General features: G+C 38.0%; 1 protein-coding gene and 1 non-coding gene across 2 annotated transcripts in view; one reads left to right on the forward strand and one right to left on the reverse strand.

Moving 5' to 3' along the window:
• LOC132048785 (uncharacterized) overlaps positions 1 to 20,438 on the reverse strand; it is a 63,906-nt gene that overhangs the window by 5,768 nt on the left and 37,700 nt on the right. The window lies entirely within an intron of this gene.
• TRNAW-CCA (transfer RNA tryptophan (anticodon CCA)) lies at positions 11,239 to 11,312 on the forward strand. Its single transcript has one exon. It is a non-coding gene; the product is annotated as a tRNA-Trp (tRNA).

The raw sequence follows: 20,438 nt of genomic DNA on the forward strand, positions 1-20,438 counted from the left end.
ATTTTATGAAATTTATAAAGAGGATAGATATTTTAGTTGAATTTTTTTATTCACCTCTTTGATTAAAAAAAGGTATTTTTTTTTTTTTTTGGAATATGCAATTTTGAAGCTAGTAAATAAGAAATGAACACAAATACTTGATAAGATGACAAAAGCTTTACGTAGTTGGCAAAATATTTTTAACTTTCGAAACTCTTAAATCAAATGTAATTCCTTTTTCTAAGAAATATTCAAACCTCTTTTATAATAGAAATCCTACACAAATAACATTTCATCTGCAGTTAAATATTTTTCAAGTATCACCAAATATATTAAATTACGACCATTTCTTTAATGATTAATTGATCTTTCATATAATGTTGTGTCTTTTCTTTCAAAAGTCTTTCGTCTTTCTTAAACTTTATACTCAATCAAATAGGTTCACCTAAATTGAAACAAATAGAGTATTATTTATTATTCAACAAATTCTAGTTATATACTTTGAATGATGCAAAATTCTTTTATTATATATCAAAAATACTTCAAGTGAACAAAAATTAAACTTATTGTACGTGATTAAGTTATAATTTCAATAAGATTAGAAGTTAGTCAAGATGATGATTGAAATAGATATAAGATCATTTGATGCTTAAGGGTCTACCGGAAACAGCCTCCGTACCTCCCATGGTAGGGGTAAGGCCTGCATACATTCTACCCTCTTCAGACCCCACTTTGTGCGGGATTTCATTAGGCATGATGTTGTTGTTGTATTTGATGCTTAAGTCTTAATACTAATATTTAAAAATTTATATCACTTAGGTAACATACTATAATTATATTAGATTTATGACAATTATTTTTTTGTTGACTTGGTACCCCACTTATCATCTTTAATTACTTGTAATATTCAATCCAAAAAGATATCGCTATTATATGACAACAATATTTTAACTACATTTACCAGTAAACATAAAAGCAAAATCGCACAACAGAATCTCCAAGTAATTCCTTAATAAATATAAAATTCTTAGGTACATCCCAAAATAAATCCCTAGGTAATATAATTCTCGGGTAAATCCCCAAGAAATTATCCTCAGGTAAAATAGCAGCAACAAATCCCCAAATAATTCCCTAGGTAATATAATCCCAAGATAAATTCCCATGAAATAATTCCCAGGTAAAATCGCAGTAACTAAATTCCAGGTAAATTTCTAGATAATATAATCCCCAATCACCAAGAAATAATCCCTAGATAAATCCGCAAGTAATGTTACCTGGGAAATTTCCTATGAATTCACAAAGAAAATAAAATTTTCATATTTTTATCGGTTACCTGCGGAATTACCTGCGAAAGTGATACCTGGGGATTAGTTTCCTCAAATAAATCCCCAGTTAAATTTCCAGCGCAAAATAGCGCCAAAATTACCTGCGGATTTACATGGGGAAATCATATCCGGAGGTAAATATTCTACAATTTAAGAATTTTTAGATTTTTGCATGAAAATTTGTAGGCAATATCTGCGAAAAAAATTCACAGGTAAAATCCCCATGTAATTTGAGCTTTTCTAGTATTGAGGTGTGATTAAGTTGAATTGAGTAACCAAACAATGTGTTGGTTTAGTCTATAAATTAGTACAGCTATCAAACGAGTCCTAAATGCTTTGTTTTTGTTCTGGTAGAAAAAGAAAAGGAGTCAGATTTGAATCTTTAAAAGAATTTCCAGCCATCTCTATTTTTTCGGTGACAAATGAAAAACCTGAGCACTTCACCTCACCACATGAAGATGGTGAAGAACAACTACTGATTTCCAAAATTTCAAGATTTGACTACCGATTTTTTTTTTTTTTTTTAAATGCGTCCTTTTCTTATTGGGTGTAAATTAAGTTTATTTTTCTTTTTGAGAATGTTATTTTTTTTTTATTAAATAGATTTTAAAATAGTTTTAATTTTTTTTTAGCTCAAAAAGACACATGTTCTCATTTTATTAGTCATTTGCCATGTCAGCGACGAGTTTATTGCATACACTTTGTAAGTTTGGCTAGTTCGGCAAAAAGTGTCTAATTGAAACAAATTTATGGTAGAGTAAGTGCTCAATAGGATCACACCTAAGTTTAGGTGTTTGAATGAAAAATCATGTCAATTTTAGGTGTCTTCGTGTATGTTCAACTTATAATAAAAGTCTTTTCAAGAGAGCACTTTGTTATCGCATATACTCTTTATCCCTAAATCTGCAACTTTGGATAACAATTAAATTTATATTTGAAGGTCAAGAGCACGCAAATTATAGTAATCATATAACAAACCGCTAGATCATTATGGGGGTGACTTAGAAAAACTAGACCTTCATTAGGAATTCCAAGGCTGCAAGTGAGTCCGTAGCATGTTTTTATGTATCTGTACATGTTTGGTTTGTGTTTGTAGGATCTTGGATTGGTGTTGGGATTTAAAGGTGAAAACTGGTGCAAAACCCACAGCTAATGGTCAAAATGGACCGCAGCAGCAGGTCCATCGTAGCGGGTTGAGTGTCGCCGTCGCGGGAGGCGGTCTTTTAATGAGGTCTGCCATAGCGGGAGCATTTCTGCTATAGCGAGACTGCTACAGCGAGACACGGACCGCTGCAACGGTCAACGAGAGACAGAATCCGTGTTTTATATTCTTTATTCCGAACTCATTCTCCACATAACACCAAAACAGTTTGCAAGAACTGTTGTGGCAAAAATTTAAGGCTAGGGCTAAAGTGCGCTTGAAAGGTAAGTCTCAACCCTTGACTTTGTTAATTCCATCATCATGATAGATTCCATGAGTAGTTAAAGGTCCATTAATGGTGAATGAAAGGGCTAAAACCTAGAACTTAAGAAAACCCTTGATTAATGAATGGGTTGTTGATTTTATTGTTGTTTAATCATCTAGGAGTATATAGTATTGCTTTATAGGATGAAAACTTGTCTATTAATGGTGGAACTTATTGATTGAGACCTAGGGTTTCGTAAAGATGATAACTTTAGCATAAAAACTGCTAGAAAAAAAAAGGTTGAATTGATTAGAGAACCCAGGAATGGGAATAGTAGGATGGTTTGGGGTTGATGTTATGATGAATTCACGCTTAGTGATAGTTCACCCACTAAAAAGGGTAGAATGTAATTAGGTTCTTTTTCCCAAGGTGTTGTATTGTTTGAGTAGATGACTTGAATACTCATATAGCTCTATATTTCTAGACTTTGAACGTTCAAAAGCTTTACGAAAGGGGAAAGCTATCACAGAGTGATTACATTGTTCCAGTTCTGCTTTGAGGTAGGTTACGGTCTATTTGAGTTAGACTTTGATTAGTTGATCATATGTGATATGAAATTGATAAGAGAAGTATGATTAGGGACAGTTTGATATAAATTGATTAATTATATAATGAATTGATATGAAATGATAAAGAAGGAGTTCATATATACTCTTATTGTTGACTTGAGTAATCCCTTATTCATGATTATTGATGAATTGATTTTTGAGTCTTGATATGACTTGTGATATGGTGACTTGTGTTCCCTGATATTGATTCTTGATTGTTCACATTCCTTATTGATTGTGGAACGAAAATACATTGTGATGAGAAAGATATATAAATATGAAAAGGCACATTTGACAAGGGGTGAGGATGTGGCCTAAGTTAAAGGCTCGTGATCCGAGGTAAGATTCCAGAGCGAGGGTACGTGGACACCATGGGTCCCCTGCAGGTCATGGCTAATGGGTCAAACACTACCATTTAGCATGTATGTACGGATATGTGACAGAGTTGAGATATTTTATGTTTTGCGATTGTGTTTGGTGATTATGCAGGTTGAGTTACTATTATTGATTTCTATTTGTGTGGACTTATCTATCCCTGTGTTGGCTGATATATTTTGGTGTTAGATGATTCTTGTTGATGATTTCCGGTGTGGTTATATGCTGCTATGCCTATCTATCTATTTTATTGATTTTGTGATTGTATGCATGATACTAATCTTAGTCGGCCTATGATATCTACCGGTACATAGTGTTTGTACTGATACTATCTTGCTGCATTCTTTTGAGTGCAGATTGTGATCCAAAGACTTCTACGAGACCTCATATTTAGCTTGAGGCCAGTTTCTAATATATTCGAGGGTGAGCTATTATCCATGCCAGGCCGCCGGAAGATCTTTTCTATTTTAGATGTCTATTTCATTTCAAACAATTATGTTATTTTTAGACATTGGTTCTTTCTTACACAGTTATGTTAGAGTCCTTGTACGATGATTTTCGGATTTTGGGGTTGTAATAGTTTAGACTTCCGCAGATTTTATTTAATTATGGCATGACTAGACTTTTGGAGATATTTATACTTGTTATATCCTTGAATGCTTTAAAATTGGCTAAGTAATTTGATAATGGTTTGGATGGTTGGTTAAGTAGATGGTTCGCCTACTAGGGGATTTGGGTGGGTGCCACTCACGACTGTTTGGGTCGTGACAAAGTTAGTATCAGAGCTTTAGGTTCGTCGATCTCGTTGTACAAGGACATGTCTAGTAGAGTCTTGCGGATCGGTACAGAGATGCCTTACTTATCATCAAGAGGCCATAGGACACTAGGAAAATTTAATTTCTTTCTTTCTTTCATGCTACTTGATTCCAATTGGTATCTGGATGATTTAAAATTGTATATGACTTTTCCTTCTATTCTCTCACAGATGGTAAAGACTCGTGCGGTGGCAGCAGTAGCTAATGAGGTACCCGTGCCGGCCGCTGGGGTCGCAGCATATGGTAAAGGACAGGCCGCTGGGGCCACAGTTCGTGGAGGAGGCCAGGCCAGATACCGTAGTCGTGGTCGTGGTAGAGGCAGGGGAGCAGTAGCACCTGCCAGGGGCGGGGCTCCTGTGGCTGGTCCACAATGCGCTAAGTTCTCTGAGCCTCAGGAAATTCCAGATGAGGCAGGCGAGTTTGCAGTAGCACCAACACAACCAGATATTTTAGCTCCTCCAATGTTGTCAAATGTGATAGTCCGAGTGTTGAACCTGCTGAATGGATTGACTGACGTAGATGTGTTACCAGCTGTTCCAGATGCACAGGGTGCCAGAGTAGGTAATCCAGCTCCGAGCAAAGTTTATGCTCCCGAGTTACAGCATGTTGTAACCGTAGCTCCTCTTTTAGATGAGGCTACAAAACTGGGTGTATATCCTAGGCCAGTGGGAGATACGGGGATGAGCATGATTTGTTTTAGAGGTTCACTAAGATGAAACCTCCAGAGTTCTGCCAATGAGGTTGAAGATGCTTACGAGTTTATTATGGACTGTCATGAGAGGCTCCATAAAATGGGGGCAGTGGAGAAATATGGTGTTGAGTTCGTGACCTTCCAGCTCTTGGGTGATGCCAAGTTATGGTGGAGGGATTTTGTGGAATGCAGGCCAGCGGGATCACCTCCACTGACGTGGACAGAGTTTTATCAGGTGTTTTTAGATAAATATAATCCTCGTACCTTGAGAGACCGCAGGCGTGATGAGTTCAGCAACATTGAGCAGGGTAATTTATCTGTGGCTGCTTATGAGGCTCGGTTTCATTCGTTGTCTCGCTATGCCCTCCAGCTTGTGCCTACTGAGGAGGAGAGGGTTAGGAGATTTGTGAAGGGGTTGAACACTACCCTTCAATTGTCAGCTCTTCAGCTTGCAGCGGTAGGTGTTTCCTTTTAGAAGTGGTGGATCATGTTAGGACTGTCGAGGGAGTTCGGCAGGAGGGTTACCATAAGCACGCAGAGAAGAAGGCCCGAAAGGGTGGTGGTTACAGTGGCTCTTTCGCTAAGGGCCAGAGTTCCCAGTTTTATTCGGGACGCCCTGTTCAGTCAGCTATGCAGGTTTCAGCTGGAGGCCCATCAGGGGTCAGTCAGCACTATTCCGGTTAGCCAGGGGTTCGCGGACCGAGCTCGGATTATAGTGGTTACTCAACTTCATCCATTTATATTTAGCATCCGACGCTAGACCGTGGATGCTTTGAGTGTGGTGATACCGGGCATTTCAGGAGAAATTATCCCAGACTTAGGCAAGGTGGTCAGGGCACTCAGTTTTAGGCTCCCCGAGTCACAGCACCAGGCAGAGGGGGAGGATCTTATTGTGGGAACCATGCTCAGTCTGGGTGTGGTGGTCACACAACTGGTAGAGATGGCCCCCGGATGGGTCTCGGTCAGTAGAGATGGTCATCGGCCGGCGGGGCGGAGCTCGAACGAAGGTTGATCGCAATAGTTCGCGAGTGCTGCGGCGGACGGGTTCATTGTTATGCCTTTTCTAGCAGGACAGAGGATGAGGGCTCATATGCAGTTATTACAGGTAACATCTCAGTATATCACCGAATGGCTTCCGTATTGTTTGACCCGAGTTCTACTTTTTCTTATGTATCTACATATTTCTCTATGGGTCTTAATATGGTCTATAATTTACTTGATGCCCCTATACATGTATCTACTCCAGTTGGAGATTTTGTGGTTGTAGATAGAGTTTTTCGATCTTGTATTGTCACACGTATGGGGTATGGCACCTGGGCTGACTTAGTAATCTTAGACATGATAGATTTTGATGTCATCCTGGGTATGAGTTGGCTAGCTCCTTACCATACAATTACGGGATTTCGTCATGCCAAGACGAATCGGACCTTATTCCGCTATGCCGGGTGCCTAGACTTGAGTGGAAGGGTAACCTTAGTCCCTCCCCAAAGAAAATTGATTTGAGGTCGGGGTATCATCAGTTGAAAATTCGAGCAGAGGATATTCCTAAGACTGCTTTCCGGACCAGGTATGGGCATTATAAGTTTCTGGTTATGTCTTTCGGGCTTACTAATGCCCCAGCCTCTTTTATGGATTTAATGAACCGTATTTTTAAGCCATACTTAGATTCCTTCGTGATTGTGTTCATCGATGATATTTTAATTTATTCGAGGAGTAAGGAAGATCATGAAAAACACTTTAAGGGTTGTTCTTGGGTTGCTGAGAGATAGGGAGTTGTATGCCAAGTTCTCTAAGTGTGAGTTTTGGCTTACGTCTGTGCCCTTTTTGGGACATGTTGTTTTGAAGGAAGGGATTATGGCGGATCTAAAGAAAATTGAGGTAGTGAGGGATTGGGCCAGGCGCACGTCCATGACAGATATTCGCAGTTTCGTGGGGTTGGCTAGTTATTACCATTGGTTCGTGAAGGGGTTTGCTTCTTAGTAGGTTCGTGAAGGGGTTTGCTTCCATTGCTTCGCATTTAACGTGGTTAACTCAGAAAGAGGTACCTTTTCAGTGGTCCGATGAGTGTGAGGAGAGCTTCTAAAGCTCAAGACTTTATTGACTACAACTCTTATTCTATCTTTTCCCGTGGAGGGCAAGGACTTTGTAGTTTATTGTGATGCTTCTCGTTCTGGTTTGGGTGTTGTTTTGATGCAGGAAAAGAAGGTGATTTCTTATGCTTCCAGACAGCTGAAGATTGATGAGAAGAACTATCCTACTCATGATTTGGAGTTGGCAGCGGTGGTGTTCGCATTGAAGATTTGGAGGCACTACCTCTATGGTTCCCGTTGCGAGGTATTTACTGATCATCACAGTCTTCAGCATGTGTTTACTTAGAGGGATCTAAATTCTAGGCAGCGGAGATGGATGAAGTTGCTTAAGGATTACGACATTATTATCTTATATCATCCTGGCAAGGCAAATATGGTGGCAGATGCCTTGAGCAGGAAATCAACTAGTATGGGGAGTTTGGTTCGTTTGATTGCGTCAGAGCGTCCGTTTGTCAGGGAGGTTCAAACTCTGGCTAACAGTTTCATGAGGCTTGAGGTGTCTAATTCAAGCAGGGTATTGACTTGTGTTGAGGCGAGATCCTTGTTTCTGGAGCAGATTAAAGCCAGACAATTCGAGAATGCGAGTTTGAGTAAGATTCGCGATAAAGTCTTGCATGGTGAGGCCAAGGAAGCCGTGATTGATGATGAGGGTGTCTTGAGAATCAAGAGGCGTACTTGTGTTTCTTGTGTTGATGATTTGATTAAGACAATTTTAGTGGAGGCTCATAGTTCTAGATATTCCATTCATCCTGGTGCTACAAAAAATTATCGTGACTTGAGTTAGCACTATTGGTGGGCTAGGATGAAGCGCGATATTGTTGAGTTTGTTGCACAGTGTTTGAATTGCCAGTAGGTGAAGTACGAGCACTAGAGACACAGGGGTAAACTTTAGAGGATGCCCATTCCAGAGTGGAAATGGGAGAGGATAGCGATGGACTTTGTGGTTGGTCTTCCAAACACCTTGGGCAAGTTTGATTCGATTTGGGTCATTGTTGATAGATTGACCAAGTCTGCCCATTTCATACCGGTTCAGATTACCCATACCGCCCAGAAGTTGGCCCAGATTTATATTCGTGAGATTGTTCGTCTGCATGGGGTTCCTATTTCCATCATATCCGATAGAGGCACGACGTTTACATCTCGATTTTGGAAGAATTTGCATTTGGAATTGGGTACTAGATTGGACCTTAGTACAACTTTCCACACTCAGACAGATCCTTTCCAAAATCAGACAGATGGACAGTCTGAGCGGACTATTCAGGTCCTAGAGGATATGCTCCGAGCTTGTGTGATTGACTTCGGTGGCCATTGGGATCAGTTCTTACCATTGGCTGAGTTTGCTTATAACAATAGTTATCACTCGAGCATTGATATGGCCCCGTTTGAGGCTCTTTATGGGAGGAGATGTAGGTCTTCTATTAGATGGTTTGATGCTTTTGAGGTAAGGTCATGGGATACATATCTTTGAGAGAATCATTAGATAAAGTCAAGGTGATTCGGGAAAAGCTCTAGGCTTCTCAGAGTAAGTTGAAGTAGTATGCGGATCAAAAGGTCCGAGATCTTGAGCTCATGGTTAGAGAACAGGTATCATTGAAGGTATCACCAATGAAGGGTGTGATGAGATTTGGGAATAAAGGTAACCTTAGTCCCAGATTCATTGGTCCGTTTGAGATTCTTAATCGTGTGGGGGATGTAGCCTATGAGTTGGCTTTGCCCCCAGGTTTGTCAGGTGTCCATCCAGTGTTCCATGTCTCTATGTTGAAGAGATATCATGGTGATGGTTCGTTTATCATTCGTTGGGATTCTGTCTTGTTGGATGAGAATCTGTCCTATGAAGAAGAGCCTATTGTTATTTTAGATAGAGAGGTTCGTAAGTTGAGGTCGAAAGAAATAGCATCCATGAAGGTTCAGTGGAAGAACTATCCCGTTGAGGAAGCTACTTAAAAAACAGAATCCGATATGTGAAAGAATTATCCCCAGCTTTTCACTGAGTCAGGTAACTTCCCCTTGTTCCTTCTTTTGTCCGTTCGGGGATGAACGGTTGTTTAATTGGTATCTAATGTAACAACCAGCTAGGTCGTTATGGGGGTGACTTATAAAAACTAGACCTCCATTGGGAATTTTGCAATTGCGGGTGAGTCCGTAGCGTGTTTTTATGTATCTGTACATGTTTTGTTTGCGTCTGTAGGGCCTTGGATTGGTGTTGGAATTTTTAGGTGAAAACTGGTGCAAAAACCCGAGCGACTATTGACCGCTGCAGCGGGTCCATCGTAGCGGGTTGTGGGTCGCCACCACGGGAGGCGGGACTTTAATGAGGTCTGCCATAGCGGGAGCATTCTGCTATCGCGAGGCTGGCTGAGGTGACACCGACCCGCCGCGGTGGTCGACGGGAGCGCGAATCGTGATTTATATATTCTTTATTCCAACCCATTCCCCACATAACACCAAAACAGTTTCCAAGAACTACTGTGGCGAAAATTTAAGGCTAGGGCTAAAGTGCGCTTGAAAGGTAAGTCTCAACCCTTGACTTTGTTAATTCCATCATCATGATAGATTCCATGAGTAGTTAAAGGTCCATTAATGGTGAATGAAAGGGCTAAAACCCTAGAACTTAAGAAAACCCTTGATTAATGAATGGGTTGTTGATTTTATTGTTGTTTAATCATCTAGGAGTATATATTATCGCTTTCTAGGATGAGAACTTGTCTATTAATAATGGAACTTGTTGATTGAGACCTAGGGTTTCATAAAGATGATAACTTTAGCATAAAAACTGTTAGAAAAAAAAAGGGTTGATTAGAGAACCCATGAATGGGAATAGTATGATGGTTTGGGGTTGATATTATGATGAATTCACGCTTAATGATAGTTCATCCACTAAAAAGGGTAGAATGTAATTGGGTTCTTTTCCCAAGGTGTTGTATTGTTTGAGTAGATGACTTGAATACTCATATAGCTCTATATTTCTAGACTTTGAACGTTCGGAAGCTTTACGAAAGGGGAAAGCTATCACGGAGTGATTACATTGTTCTAGTTCTGGTTTGAGGTAGGCTACGGTCTACTTGAGTTAGACTTTGATTAGTTGATTGTATGTGATACGAAATTGATAGGAGAAGCATGATTAGGGCTTCAGACATAAAGTGTGGTTGATAATTCCTACAGTTTGATATAGATTGATTAATTATATGATGAATTGATATGAAATGATAAAGAAGGAGTTCATGTATACTCTTATTGTTGACTTGGGTAACCCCTTATTCATGACTATTGATGAATTGATTTTTGAGTTTTGATATGACTTGTGATATGGTGACTTGTGTTCCCTGATATTGATTCTTGATTGTTCACATTCCTTATTGATTGTGGAACGAAAATACATTATGATGAGAAAGATATATAAATATGAAAAGGCACATTTGACAGGGGGTGAGGATATAGCCTAAGTTAAAAGGCACGTGATCCGAGGTAAGATTCCGGAGCGAGGGTACATGAACACCTTGGGTCCCCTATAGGTCATGGATAATGGGTCAAACACTACCATTTAGCATGTGTGTACGGATATGTGACCGAGTTGAGATAATTTGTGTTTTACGATTGTGTTTGGTGATTACGTGGGTTGAGTTACTCTTGTTGATTTCTATTTGTGTGGATTTATTTATCCCTGTGTTGGCTGATATTTCGGTGTTGGATGATTCTTGTTGATGATTTCGGGTGTGGTTATGTGTTGTTGTGCCTATCTGTCTATTTTATTGATTTTATGAAAGGATCAAATCCTATCATCCCTACCTATTACTGCTCAAAGGAGCAGTAACAAGGGATCAATTGAGATCGCTTCAAATTGGACATAATCTTTGATTTTTATCATGCTATTCTGGTATATGCATACAAAATGTATTGGGGTTATGAAAAAAAATCTTTTGTTTATAGTGTTATCTATTCTGATAAGAAAGCGCTCTTAGTTCAGTTCGGGAGAACGTGGGTCTCCAAAACCCGATGTCGTAGGTTCAAATCCTACAGAGCGTGATTTTTTTCTTCTTAGATCGAATTAGAATAAAATAGATTCATTCAGTAACTTTCACAACAATCGGAATTTGACCTCCTGTGCCTGTGAATTAAAGAAAGAAGGAGGTCAATCAAAAAGAGATGTTATGTATGATACTCATTTTAGTCGGCCTATGATATCTACTGTTATGGTTCACTTTTATGCGGGTTAGGCATAAAAGTTACTACGAGATTGTTAGTGCTCTAATTTGGATTTTATGTTTTTTAGAGTCGCCACCTAATTTATTAAGGGAAATTAAGAAAATCGAGTTAAAAGATTTTTTTTTTTTCAAAAATAAGAGAAAAATCCTTTGGACAAGAGTTCGAGGTAAGGGTTCTGGTGATTCCCTAGGGAAGGTTTTAAGTACCCTAGTATTAAGGATTCATAGAATACGGTTGACCTACGAGCTTCAATATGTGATTAACGTATTTATTTGCCAAAAGAGTGTTTTAATTTTTTCGCAAAATGTCATTCCTTTTCATATCATAACCTGGTTCCAAGAAAAAATTTGGCAAAAATTCCCCCTTTACAAGAGGGGGTTTTGGTTTAAAAATCCACGCAAGTGTTCAACTCACTTCGTTGCCGGACCGCAACGCACCCAGGATTTCTCCCGAGTAGAGTCGCTACTATTCTAGTCCTAACGAAATGGATTTAGTACTTACGGGTTTTATACATATATATAGAAAATATGAAATATATCTCCGATTTTTTATACATTATATATAAAGAAATACAACCTTTTTAAGCCTAATTTTATCATTTAAGCCCATAAGTCAACTTATATTCCAAACCCAAAGTCCTCAATTTTGGTCCAAATAGTCTTGTCATCATTTCACTTTTGTTGACAGCCCAAACCAGTTGAATCTCATCAGATTTTTACCAAGTCCAAACCCATTTCCACTTTTAAAGAATTCATGCAACCAGAATCGAGCCCAAATTCGGTCTTTGAGTTTTTGTAAAAGACTGTTTTCAACCAGTTCCTAAATATTAAATAGTTTGCCCATTTTTTACAAATCACGGATGATAGCTTGGAAATTCATTTTTTATTTTTGGCCAGCTTTAAGGAAAAGACGCTAGACATTGCTTCATTTTAAACTTAAGCAAGATCCCGTTCCTCTTTTGCAATTAGCCATGTCGTTTAACCAATTTTTAGAAACTCACTATCAAACCAAGTTTTAGTTTTATGCAAAATTAACCATTAACCGAGTTTGGAAAAAGTTTTTGGCGACCTCTTAAAAATACTAGGCGTTCTTCCAAAGTTCTAGCAAGCACAAAGGTTCCATTATTCACATATTCAGTACACTACAATATATAGATGTCAAATATATAAGCGGAGAAGGGAGGAAAGTGAATTTTTTAAATGATGGGCCTACCCAAGCCCATTAGTACCATTTTCACCCATTGGCTAGGCCTTCAAAAACATATCAGCTTCCCTTTTATTTTCTCAGCGGACTCGATCAAAAGAAATTATTGGGCCTTTGGCCCAATGGGTTTATGCCAGAGAGATCATCCAACGATGGCATTTCATGCAAGCAAAAAGGAAGGAGATAATAATTAGGAAATTTTAGACTATGCATAAAGGTAAAAGAACTGATATAGCTAGTATATGTAAAAGCGGGTAACTTCAATATACATTATTTGATAGAATGGAAATTTAACTAAGTAAGGATATCTAAGTAAATTGAAAAAATCAGCAAATAGGCGGGCCTCCTCAAAAAAATTGCAAATAATCATGGGCTCACATCCTTAAAGCCCATATAAGTTAAAACAGTGTAGCAACATGCCCAGTTATCGATAAATAACAAAAAAATCCACAAACCCATTTTTTATAAGGATAAACAATGCCATGCAACTAAATATACACCAAAGATCTTTTTAAATATACCATGGGTATACACACCCATGGAGATGTTAAAAATGGCCCAAAAAAGGAAAGCTTTTGCCTTCTCGTTCCTGATGTTGCACAAGATCCAAGGGATTTCCAGGAACCCCAGGCAGGGCAAACACCAGGAAAGGCTCAAGATTAATCCTTGAGTGCTATTTGGCATCTCCATTTATGTGTTAACTCACAATATATAGGAGAGGTGTTGTTCAATATTTGTATGCCAAGTTATAAATAAGAGACTAACTATACTGATCTCACACTAGTATTCAATCCCACAATGATAAATCAAATGCAGGCTAAAGGTCTGGCCCAAACACATAATGGCCCAACCTTCAAAAGCCAATCATATACTTCTAGAAAGAAAAAAGAACATAGAGCTAAACAGATTTTAGATTAAGGCAATTATGGCTTGGGGCAATTATGGCTTGGAACTGATGCCTAAAGTGTTTCCTATTAAGTAATAAGAATAAGGTTCAAACAAGACATGGAAGAGCAGATTCAAAACCAAACAGCTTAGCCTCTGAATCAACACTTAGAAAAAAAAAGCTCACATGGAGGATATACCCATCGTATACCAAGCATATACATCCCCATGTGCTATAGAACATATGACAATGCTATGGGCCTGGTGTACTGGTGTATACCACTTATGTGCAACATATATCCATATAGATTCACTTCATAAATGTGAACACTAATAGAAAGACTCTCAGCTGCTCACTGATATACCTCATTCTGGACACAGATTCTTACTTAAGCAGTGGCTTGACAAGGTGTATATTAGGACAATTAGGGGGCACAGTAAGAAAACTCAAAAGAAAAAGAAAAGGTCTCAATAGATTGTATTGACAAACTTAAGAGAATGTACAAAGAGAAGAGCCTGAGGGACTTAAGCAGGATTTCAACCCAAACACAAAAAGTTCACTCATATAAGTTCTAAACTCAAGAAAATTTATGACACAACACTTGATTCACAGAGAAAACCATTTCCTTTTTAAATGCAGCCATGTATCAGAATTTAATTAAGCAAGATGATACACCAGTCATGTTTGTACTGACTTGTTTCCCAGTTACAACTAGTTTTTTTGTAGAAGTAGATTTTGCCAATCAAGTGAACCCTAAAACAAGAACATGATCACAGCAGTTGGAGTCTATGTGGGAAAACTTGGTCTCAGCACTTTACACAGAGAGACCATACATCCAACTAACTGGGTCCAAAACCAAACACATAGAGCAAGTATAGGGACTTAGACTCTCTAGTTCACCAGAACTAGTCTATGAAGCCTCAAATAAACTCAACTGTAGCCTATTTGAGACCCTATGGACTTCATGTTTCACTTTGCTAACAGGAAACCAAATGATCTCAGTTAATATAGACATACCACAGATTAATCAAGCATAGAATATGTTCAATAGTGTCTCAACCATACAACATCCTTAATAAATCATATAGCAGATGCCTAACTTGGGTGCAGCCCCTATTAATAAATTAATGTTCCTTTTACATATAAGAATATCACTTGAGATCGAGTCAAGTTAAGGTAACCAGACACTTCATCTAAACTGATCTCCTCAGCACTCTAGACTTTGACTGGGACTTAAGCATGTAAAATGACAGCCCAAGCTCAAACTTCTCAAAACACATAGATTCAAGCAAACATGGAATTTTAACCAAATAAGTAGGTTTAGTTGAAGTGCACTCCTATCTCACATCATTTTTTGCTATCAACAAACTCAAGTAAACATTGCAAAGAGACTAACATAAGAATAACCAATACACATAGACATAGATATCCAGCTAAATAAATTTAATTAGTATAGGTTTAGAGAACACACTAATCACAGGCCATAGTTATTTTAACAAGAAGCTGATGGACTGCTAAATAAGCCTAATCCAAATTATCCTTATATATCCAAATTGTTAAGACAACCATAACTTAAGTTCATTTAAGGTAAAATGATTAAAAAAAAAAAAAAAAAAAAAAAAAAACAACAATCAACATGAACTAAACCAGACTAAGTTCAACAAAGTTTCAAATCCTTCATCAAAATGTGGACATTAATAAGGTAATTATGGTCAACATGTTCTCAAACATCCACCTAGACTAATGCCTAATTTCCATTATTAATTTAAAGCAAAAAATGCAATTTACTTAAATGAACTAGACTAATGCATATCATATTATCTATATAGACCCAAAGTTATAGTATACAAATATCTACATAGCAAAAAATAATCAGCTAAAACAAAAAGAAAATGCAGAAAAAGAAACTAAGTAAAAAATAGGGAATTACCTCCTCTTTGAGCAGCCTTAAATAGAGATTTGGACTTGGAGGCTCTTCCTTCCCAAATCAAACTCAGCCACAAACCCAAATAATAATTTTAAAATTTTAACTCCTTAAACCTCAGTCTCAAAGCAAGCATTGCCAAAACTGAGTTTAAGCTTCTATTTTTCGTGAAAGTCAATCTTTTATTTTTCCCTCTTTTTCAAATGAAAAATCGAGGCTCCCTTATATAGGAAACCCCAAAACCAACAAACCCTAGTTTGACCGATGTGGGATAACTCCCAAAATTGGGATTTCCTCCACACACCTCGACATTGAAGGGTTAGGATTGATTTAAAACAAACATCTACAGCTAGATTTCAACCCAAAAAGTTAATCCCCAAGGTTCTTCAAGAACCAATCACAAATCGGAATTTTCAAACGCATACAAACAAATGTAATTAAAGATTTCAGAGTTGACCATTTGAAATCGCAGCAGATCACAAAGAAAAGTAAAAAATAAAGCACAATATACCTTGTTTGGTTAACCTATGATGAAAATGGCCGAATGCATTTAATGTGTTACCCCTTAAGGTGATACAACCCTGGAGAAAGCAAAAGCTTCTCTGAAATCATGCCAAAAATGGCATTGTGATGCAAGAGAGAGAAGGCCGCCTTTCAAACCCTTTCAACCTAGAAACGCCAACAACCCCTTAGGGATTCATTTGGCTGGAGGCTTGCCCTTTTATTTGGGGCGCGGTGGGCCGGTTCTGGCCCTTCATTAGGCTGGACACGGCTGAAAAAGGAATTAAAGGTGGGGGAGGGGGCGCAATTTCAATATACATATACATGATATTTATGCATATATATCATGTATATATGGGTGGGCGGGTATGCATGGGTTAAATAAATAGCCTCATTTTTATTTATTTTTGTGAAAAATGCCCATCATAAAATATATAAGAGATAATAAAATTCATTTAAAGCTAATTTGTCAGATTTTAAAAAGATACAATAATAATAAGGGTAACTAGATTTAAAAAGAGACAAGTAAAAATAAGAGGCGACTAACCCCCCCCCCCCCCCCCTTTCTCCTTTTTATTCTTTTAAACCTTAATTAAATTTGGCTAGTTGTCATAATTGGCTAGTAATTAATTACTTTAATTATAGCCGCTAAATGACAGTTTCAAAATTGACTACACTTAAAACTTAATTAATTATGATAAATGGCCAAATTTGATTAAATTAGAAATGAGGGGTAAAATGTCAATTTACTTAATTAATTCCCTTTCCTAGGATTTTAAATAGAGTAAAATATTTTGCAAATCGCTATTTTGACAATTAAGTGAAATATTCCTGGAAAATTATCACTTTCTTCTTGATTAATTTAAACAAAAAATATAATAATTGTAAGAATACTTAAATTAACTCAAAATATTATGGAAATCATCTTATCAAATAGACTTGACAAAAATATAGCCTTAATAAATTTTTTGAAAATTATTTTGACTTTCTAAAGATATATTTCCCTCTGTTGAAGATCTCAAGGACTCTGGATAATAAAATAAATTATGGGAGGTCAAAATTAGGTGTCAACATCTACCGATACATAGTGTTTGTACTGATACTACCTTGCTGCAATATTTTGAGTGCATATTGTGATCCATAGACTTCTACGAGACCTCATATTTAGCTTGAGGCCAGTTTCCGATATATTCGAGGGTGAGCTATTATCCATGCCAGGCAACCGGAAGATCTTTTCTATTTTAGATGTCTAATTCATTTCAGACATTTATGTTATTTTTAGACAGTGGTTCTTTCTTAGACAGTTATGTTAGAGTCCTTGTACGATGACTAGTTCTTTCTTAGACTGTTATGTTAGAGTCCTTATACGCTGACTTTTGGATTTTGAGGTTGTAATAGTTTAGACTTCCGCAGATTTTATTTAATTGTGGTATGACTAGACTTTTGGAGATATTTCTATTTGTTATATCCTTGAATGCTTTAAAATTAGCTAAGTAATTTGATAATGGTTTGGATGGTTGGTTAAGTAGATAGTTCGCCCGCTAGGGGATTTGGGTGGGTGCCACTCATGGTTGTTTGGGTCGTGACAAATCAGACATTAGTTTCTTGATGCTTCGTGGCTTGCTAATAACAATAATTAAGGTAGTAAATAAGAATAAACTGTAAAGCAATAAAACAAGAAAGTAAAGGAATTCTTATTCAATAAAGCCCGACAAAGCTATCTAGTAATCTGGCCAGAAAAGTAAGTGTTTACTTACTTGTTACGAAGTATGAGCTTATCAGTAGTGATGATGAAAATCATATGGCAAAGATACTTGACATTCACACCGGATTTCAAGAAATATACGAAGCTACTTGACTGTCACAGTACATTTTCACAGAAGACTTGTGTTCAACGCCCAAACTATGCAAAATTCTCTTTAAGCATTTCAATTCACAGACGGTCATTATAATCAATCGGTATTCAACCTCCACTGATGAGTGAGAGATAATATGCTACTTTTTGATTTTCCAAGACACGGGCTAATTTTCGAGTGAGATAAATCATGCGGTAAGTGATTTTCGGGTCAACGGACATCCAGCCCAGTCCTAATCACACCATCCATACAACCGAGATCAAAATCTTTTCTCATCACTATGTTTTGTCCTGGGTTCTTCTGTAAGTAACACACCCCGAAAATTCGTATTCCAGTGTTCTTCTTTCGGTTTCCGCATGAACTGGGACAGAACATGCACGCAATATGATAATTTTGGTTGTGTAAAGCTAAGGTATATCAATCTTCTGACCAAAAGTCTATATGGTTTTGGATCTCCCTAATTGACTCCTACGGCTAATGCCAAACCATGATTCTGTTCCATGGGAGTGTTGATGGGTTTAGCTCCCAATAATTCAGTCTCAGAAATTATATCCAAGGCATATTTCTATTGACAAAGAAACAATCCGGTCGGCCCGCGGGCAACTTTAACTCCTAGAAAATACTTTAGAGGGCCCAAACCCTTCATGTGGAAACATGTGCGGAGATAGTCTTTGAACCGTTCAATGGCATTATGGTCATTTCTAGAGATAATCATGTCATCCACATAGAATAAGACGTTAAGTTGTATACTTCCCCAGTGCATAGTGAACAGAGAGTAGTCCAAGTATGACTGTTTGAACCCATTTTTCAGCAAAGCGTTCGATAATTTCTCAAACCAACACCATGGAGCTTGCTTCAATCCATACAGAGATTTTTGGAGTCGACACACATTCCCCGGACTAGGAACACGAAAGCTCGGTGGCAATTTCATATATACTTCCTCCGTAAGGTCACCGTGTAAGAAAGCATTATGGATATCCATCTGATGCAACTCCCAATTTTGCGTAGCCGCAACTACCATAGGGGTGGATTTAGCATATTATATGGGGGTTCCCCCCATGTATTTGTTCGGATCCTGTATTTTTATTGAAAATTTCAGTAAATATATATGAAATACGACTTGAGAACCTATTAGCAAAGTGTGTTGCTGGTTCAGTGCCAAAAAAGGAACCCTTAAAGCTTTGCTTCTTTTGGTCAAGGGTTCGAATCCCTTGGTCACATGTAGGTCCTTTTTATTATCTCTTTATATTTTTTAATTTGAAATGGGTTGAAACCCACAAGCATCAAATCCTGGATCCGCCTCTAAACTACTAGGAAGGTCCGAGCCGTTACTACCTTATCAACCGGAGAAAAAGTTTCATTGCAATCAATTTCTTCTTCCTTTTTATTTTCGAAGATGACCAAATGAGCTTTATATCGCTCAATGGTGTCGTCATAGTTGTACTTGATCTTTTACACCCATCTACATCTGAGCGCTTTCTTATCCGATGAAAAAGTTTCTAGAGTCTATGTTCTATTATCCTCCAATGCTTGGATCTCTTGCTGTATGGATTTCCGCTAATGTTCCTTTTTCATTGCCTCCGAGAAGGTTTTGACTCGTATTCGATGGTAACTGCTGCAAGAAAACTTTGGTGTTTCAAAGAAAAATTATCACAGAGCATAAAGTGAGCTATAGGATAAGGCGCCTCTGAGGGTTGTAGAGGACAGGTGGATGAGTTGATGGACTTTGTTTCCGAAATGTTTCAGTGACATAGTCACTCAACCAAATCGATTCATGCTTCTGACATTTACCCCGACCCATTTGCTCCTCCGGGTGCATTTCAGCGGTCCGGACCCCTTCTTCTGCAATTCCTCCATATTTTCTCTATCTAGAACGGTATTTGTGCTGTCTAAATCAGGCTGGTTCTTAGGTCCTTATCCGTTATCCTGACTTCATTTCTCCGGGTTTCATCCCTACCTACATTATTTGTCTGGTCTTCTTCTACGGTATGTTGGTTTTTTTCTTCCTCTGTTTCGTCTACGTTCAGAAGACCTTTTTCTGTAGACTCTCTTTCGTCCGGGATCACTTCTATGCTATCTACCAAGTTACTCGATCCTACAACAAATATGAATTTAGTCTCGTAGAAGTCAACATCTCTTGAGACCAGATATTCGTTGTTCTCCAAGTCAAACAATCTTCAACCCTTCTTTCCGTAGGGGTATCCCAAGAAAACACACCTACGACTTCGCCTCTCAAACTTGTCCCTTGTTTTCCCTTTGTGTGCGCGTAGCACAAAGACCCTATTACCCTTAGGTGATCATACCGAGGCTCCTCCCAAATAAAATTTCATTGGGGTTTTCATTCAAATCCGAAGATGGTGTTCTGTAGATCAAATATCCCATAGTCAAAACACATTATACCTAAAATTTGATCGGAAGGTGACCGTGAAATCGCAGTGCTTATGCTACATTGAGATTGTAATGGTGTTTTCTCTCGACTCTTCCATTTTGTTGGGGTATTCCTATGCAAGACGTTTGAAAAAAAATTCCATGTTCAAAGAAGTAATTCTTCATACAAGTGAACTCAGTTCAGTTAT

Source organism: Lycium ferocissimum, chromosome 3 (genome assembly GCF_029784015.1).
Source record: "Lycium ferocissimum isolate CSIRO_LF1 chromosome 3, AGI_CSIRO_Lferr_CH_V1, whole genome shotgun sequence".
NCBI lineage: Eukaryota > Viridiplantae > Streptophyta > Magnoliopsida > Solanales > Solanaceae > Lycium > Lycium ferocissimum.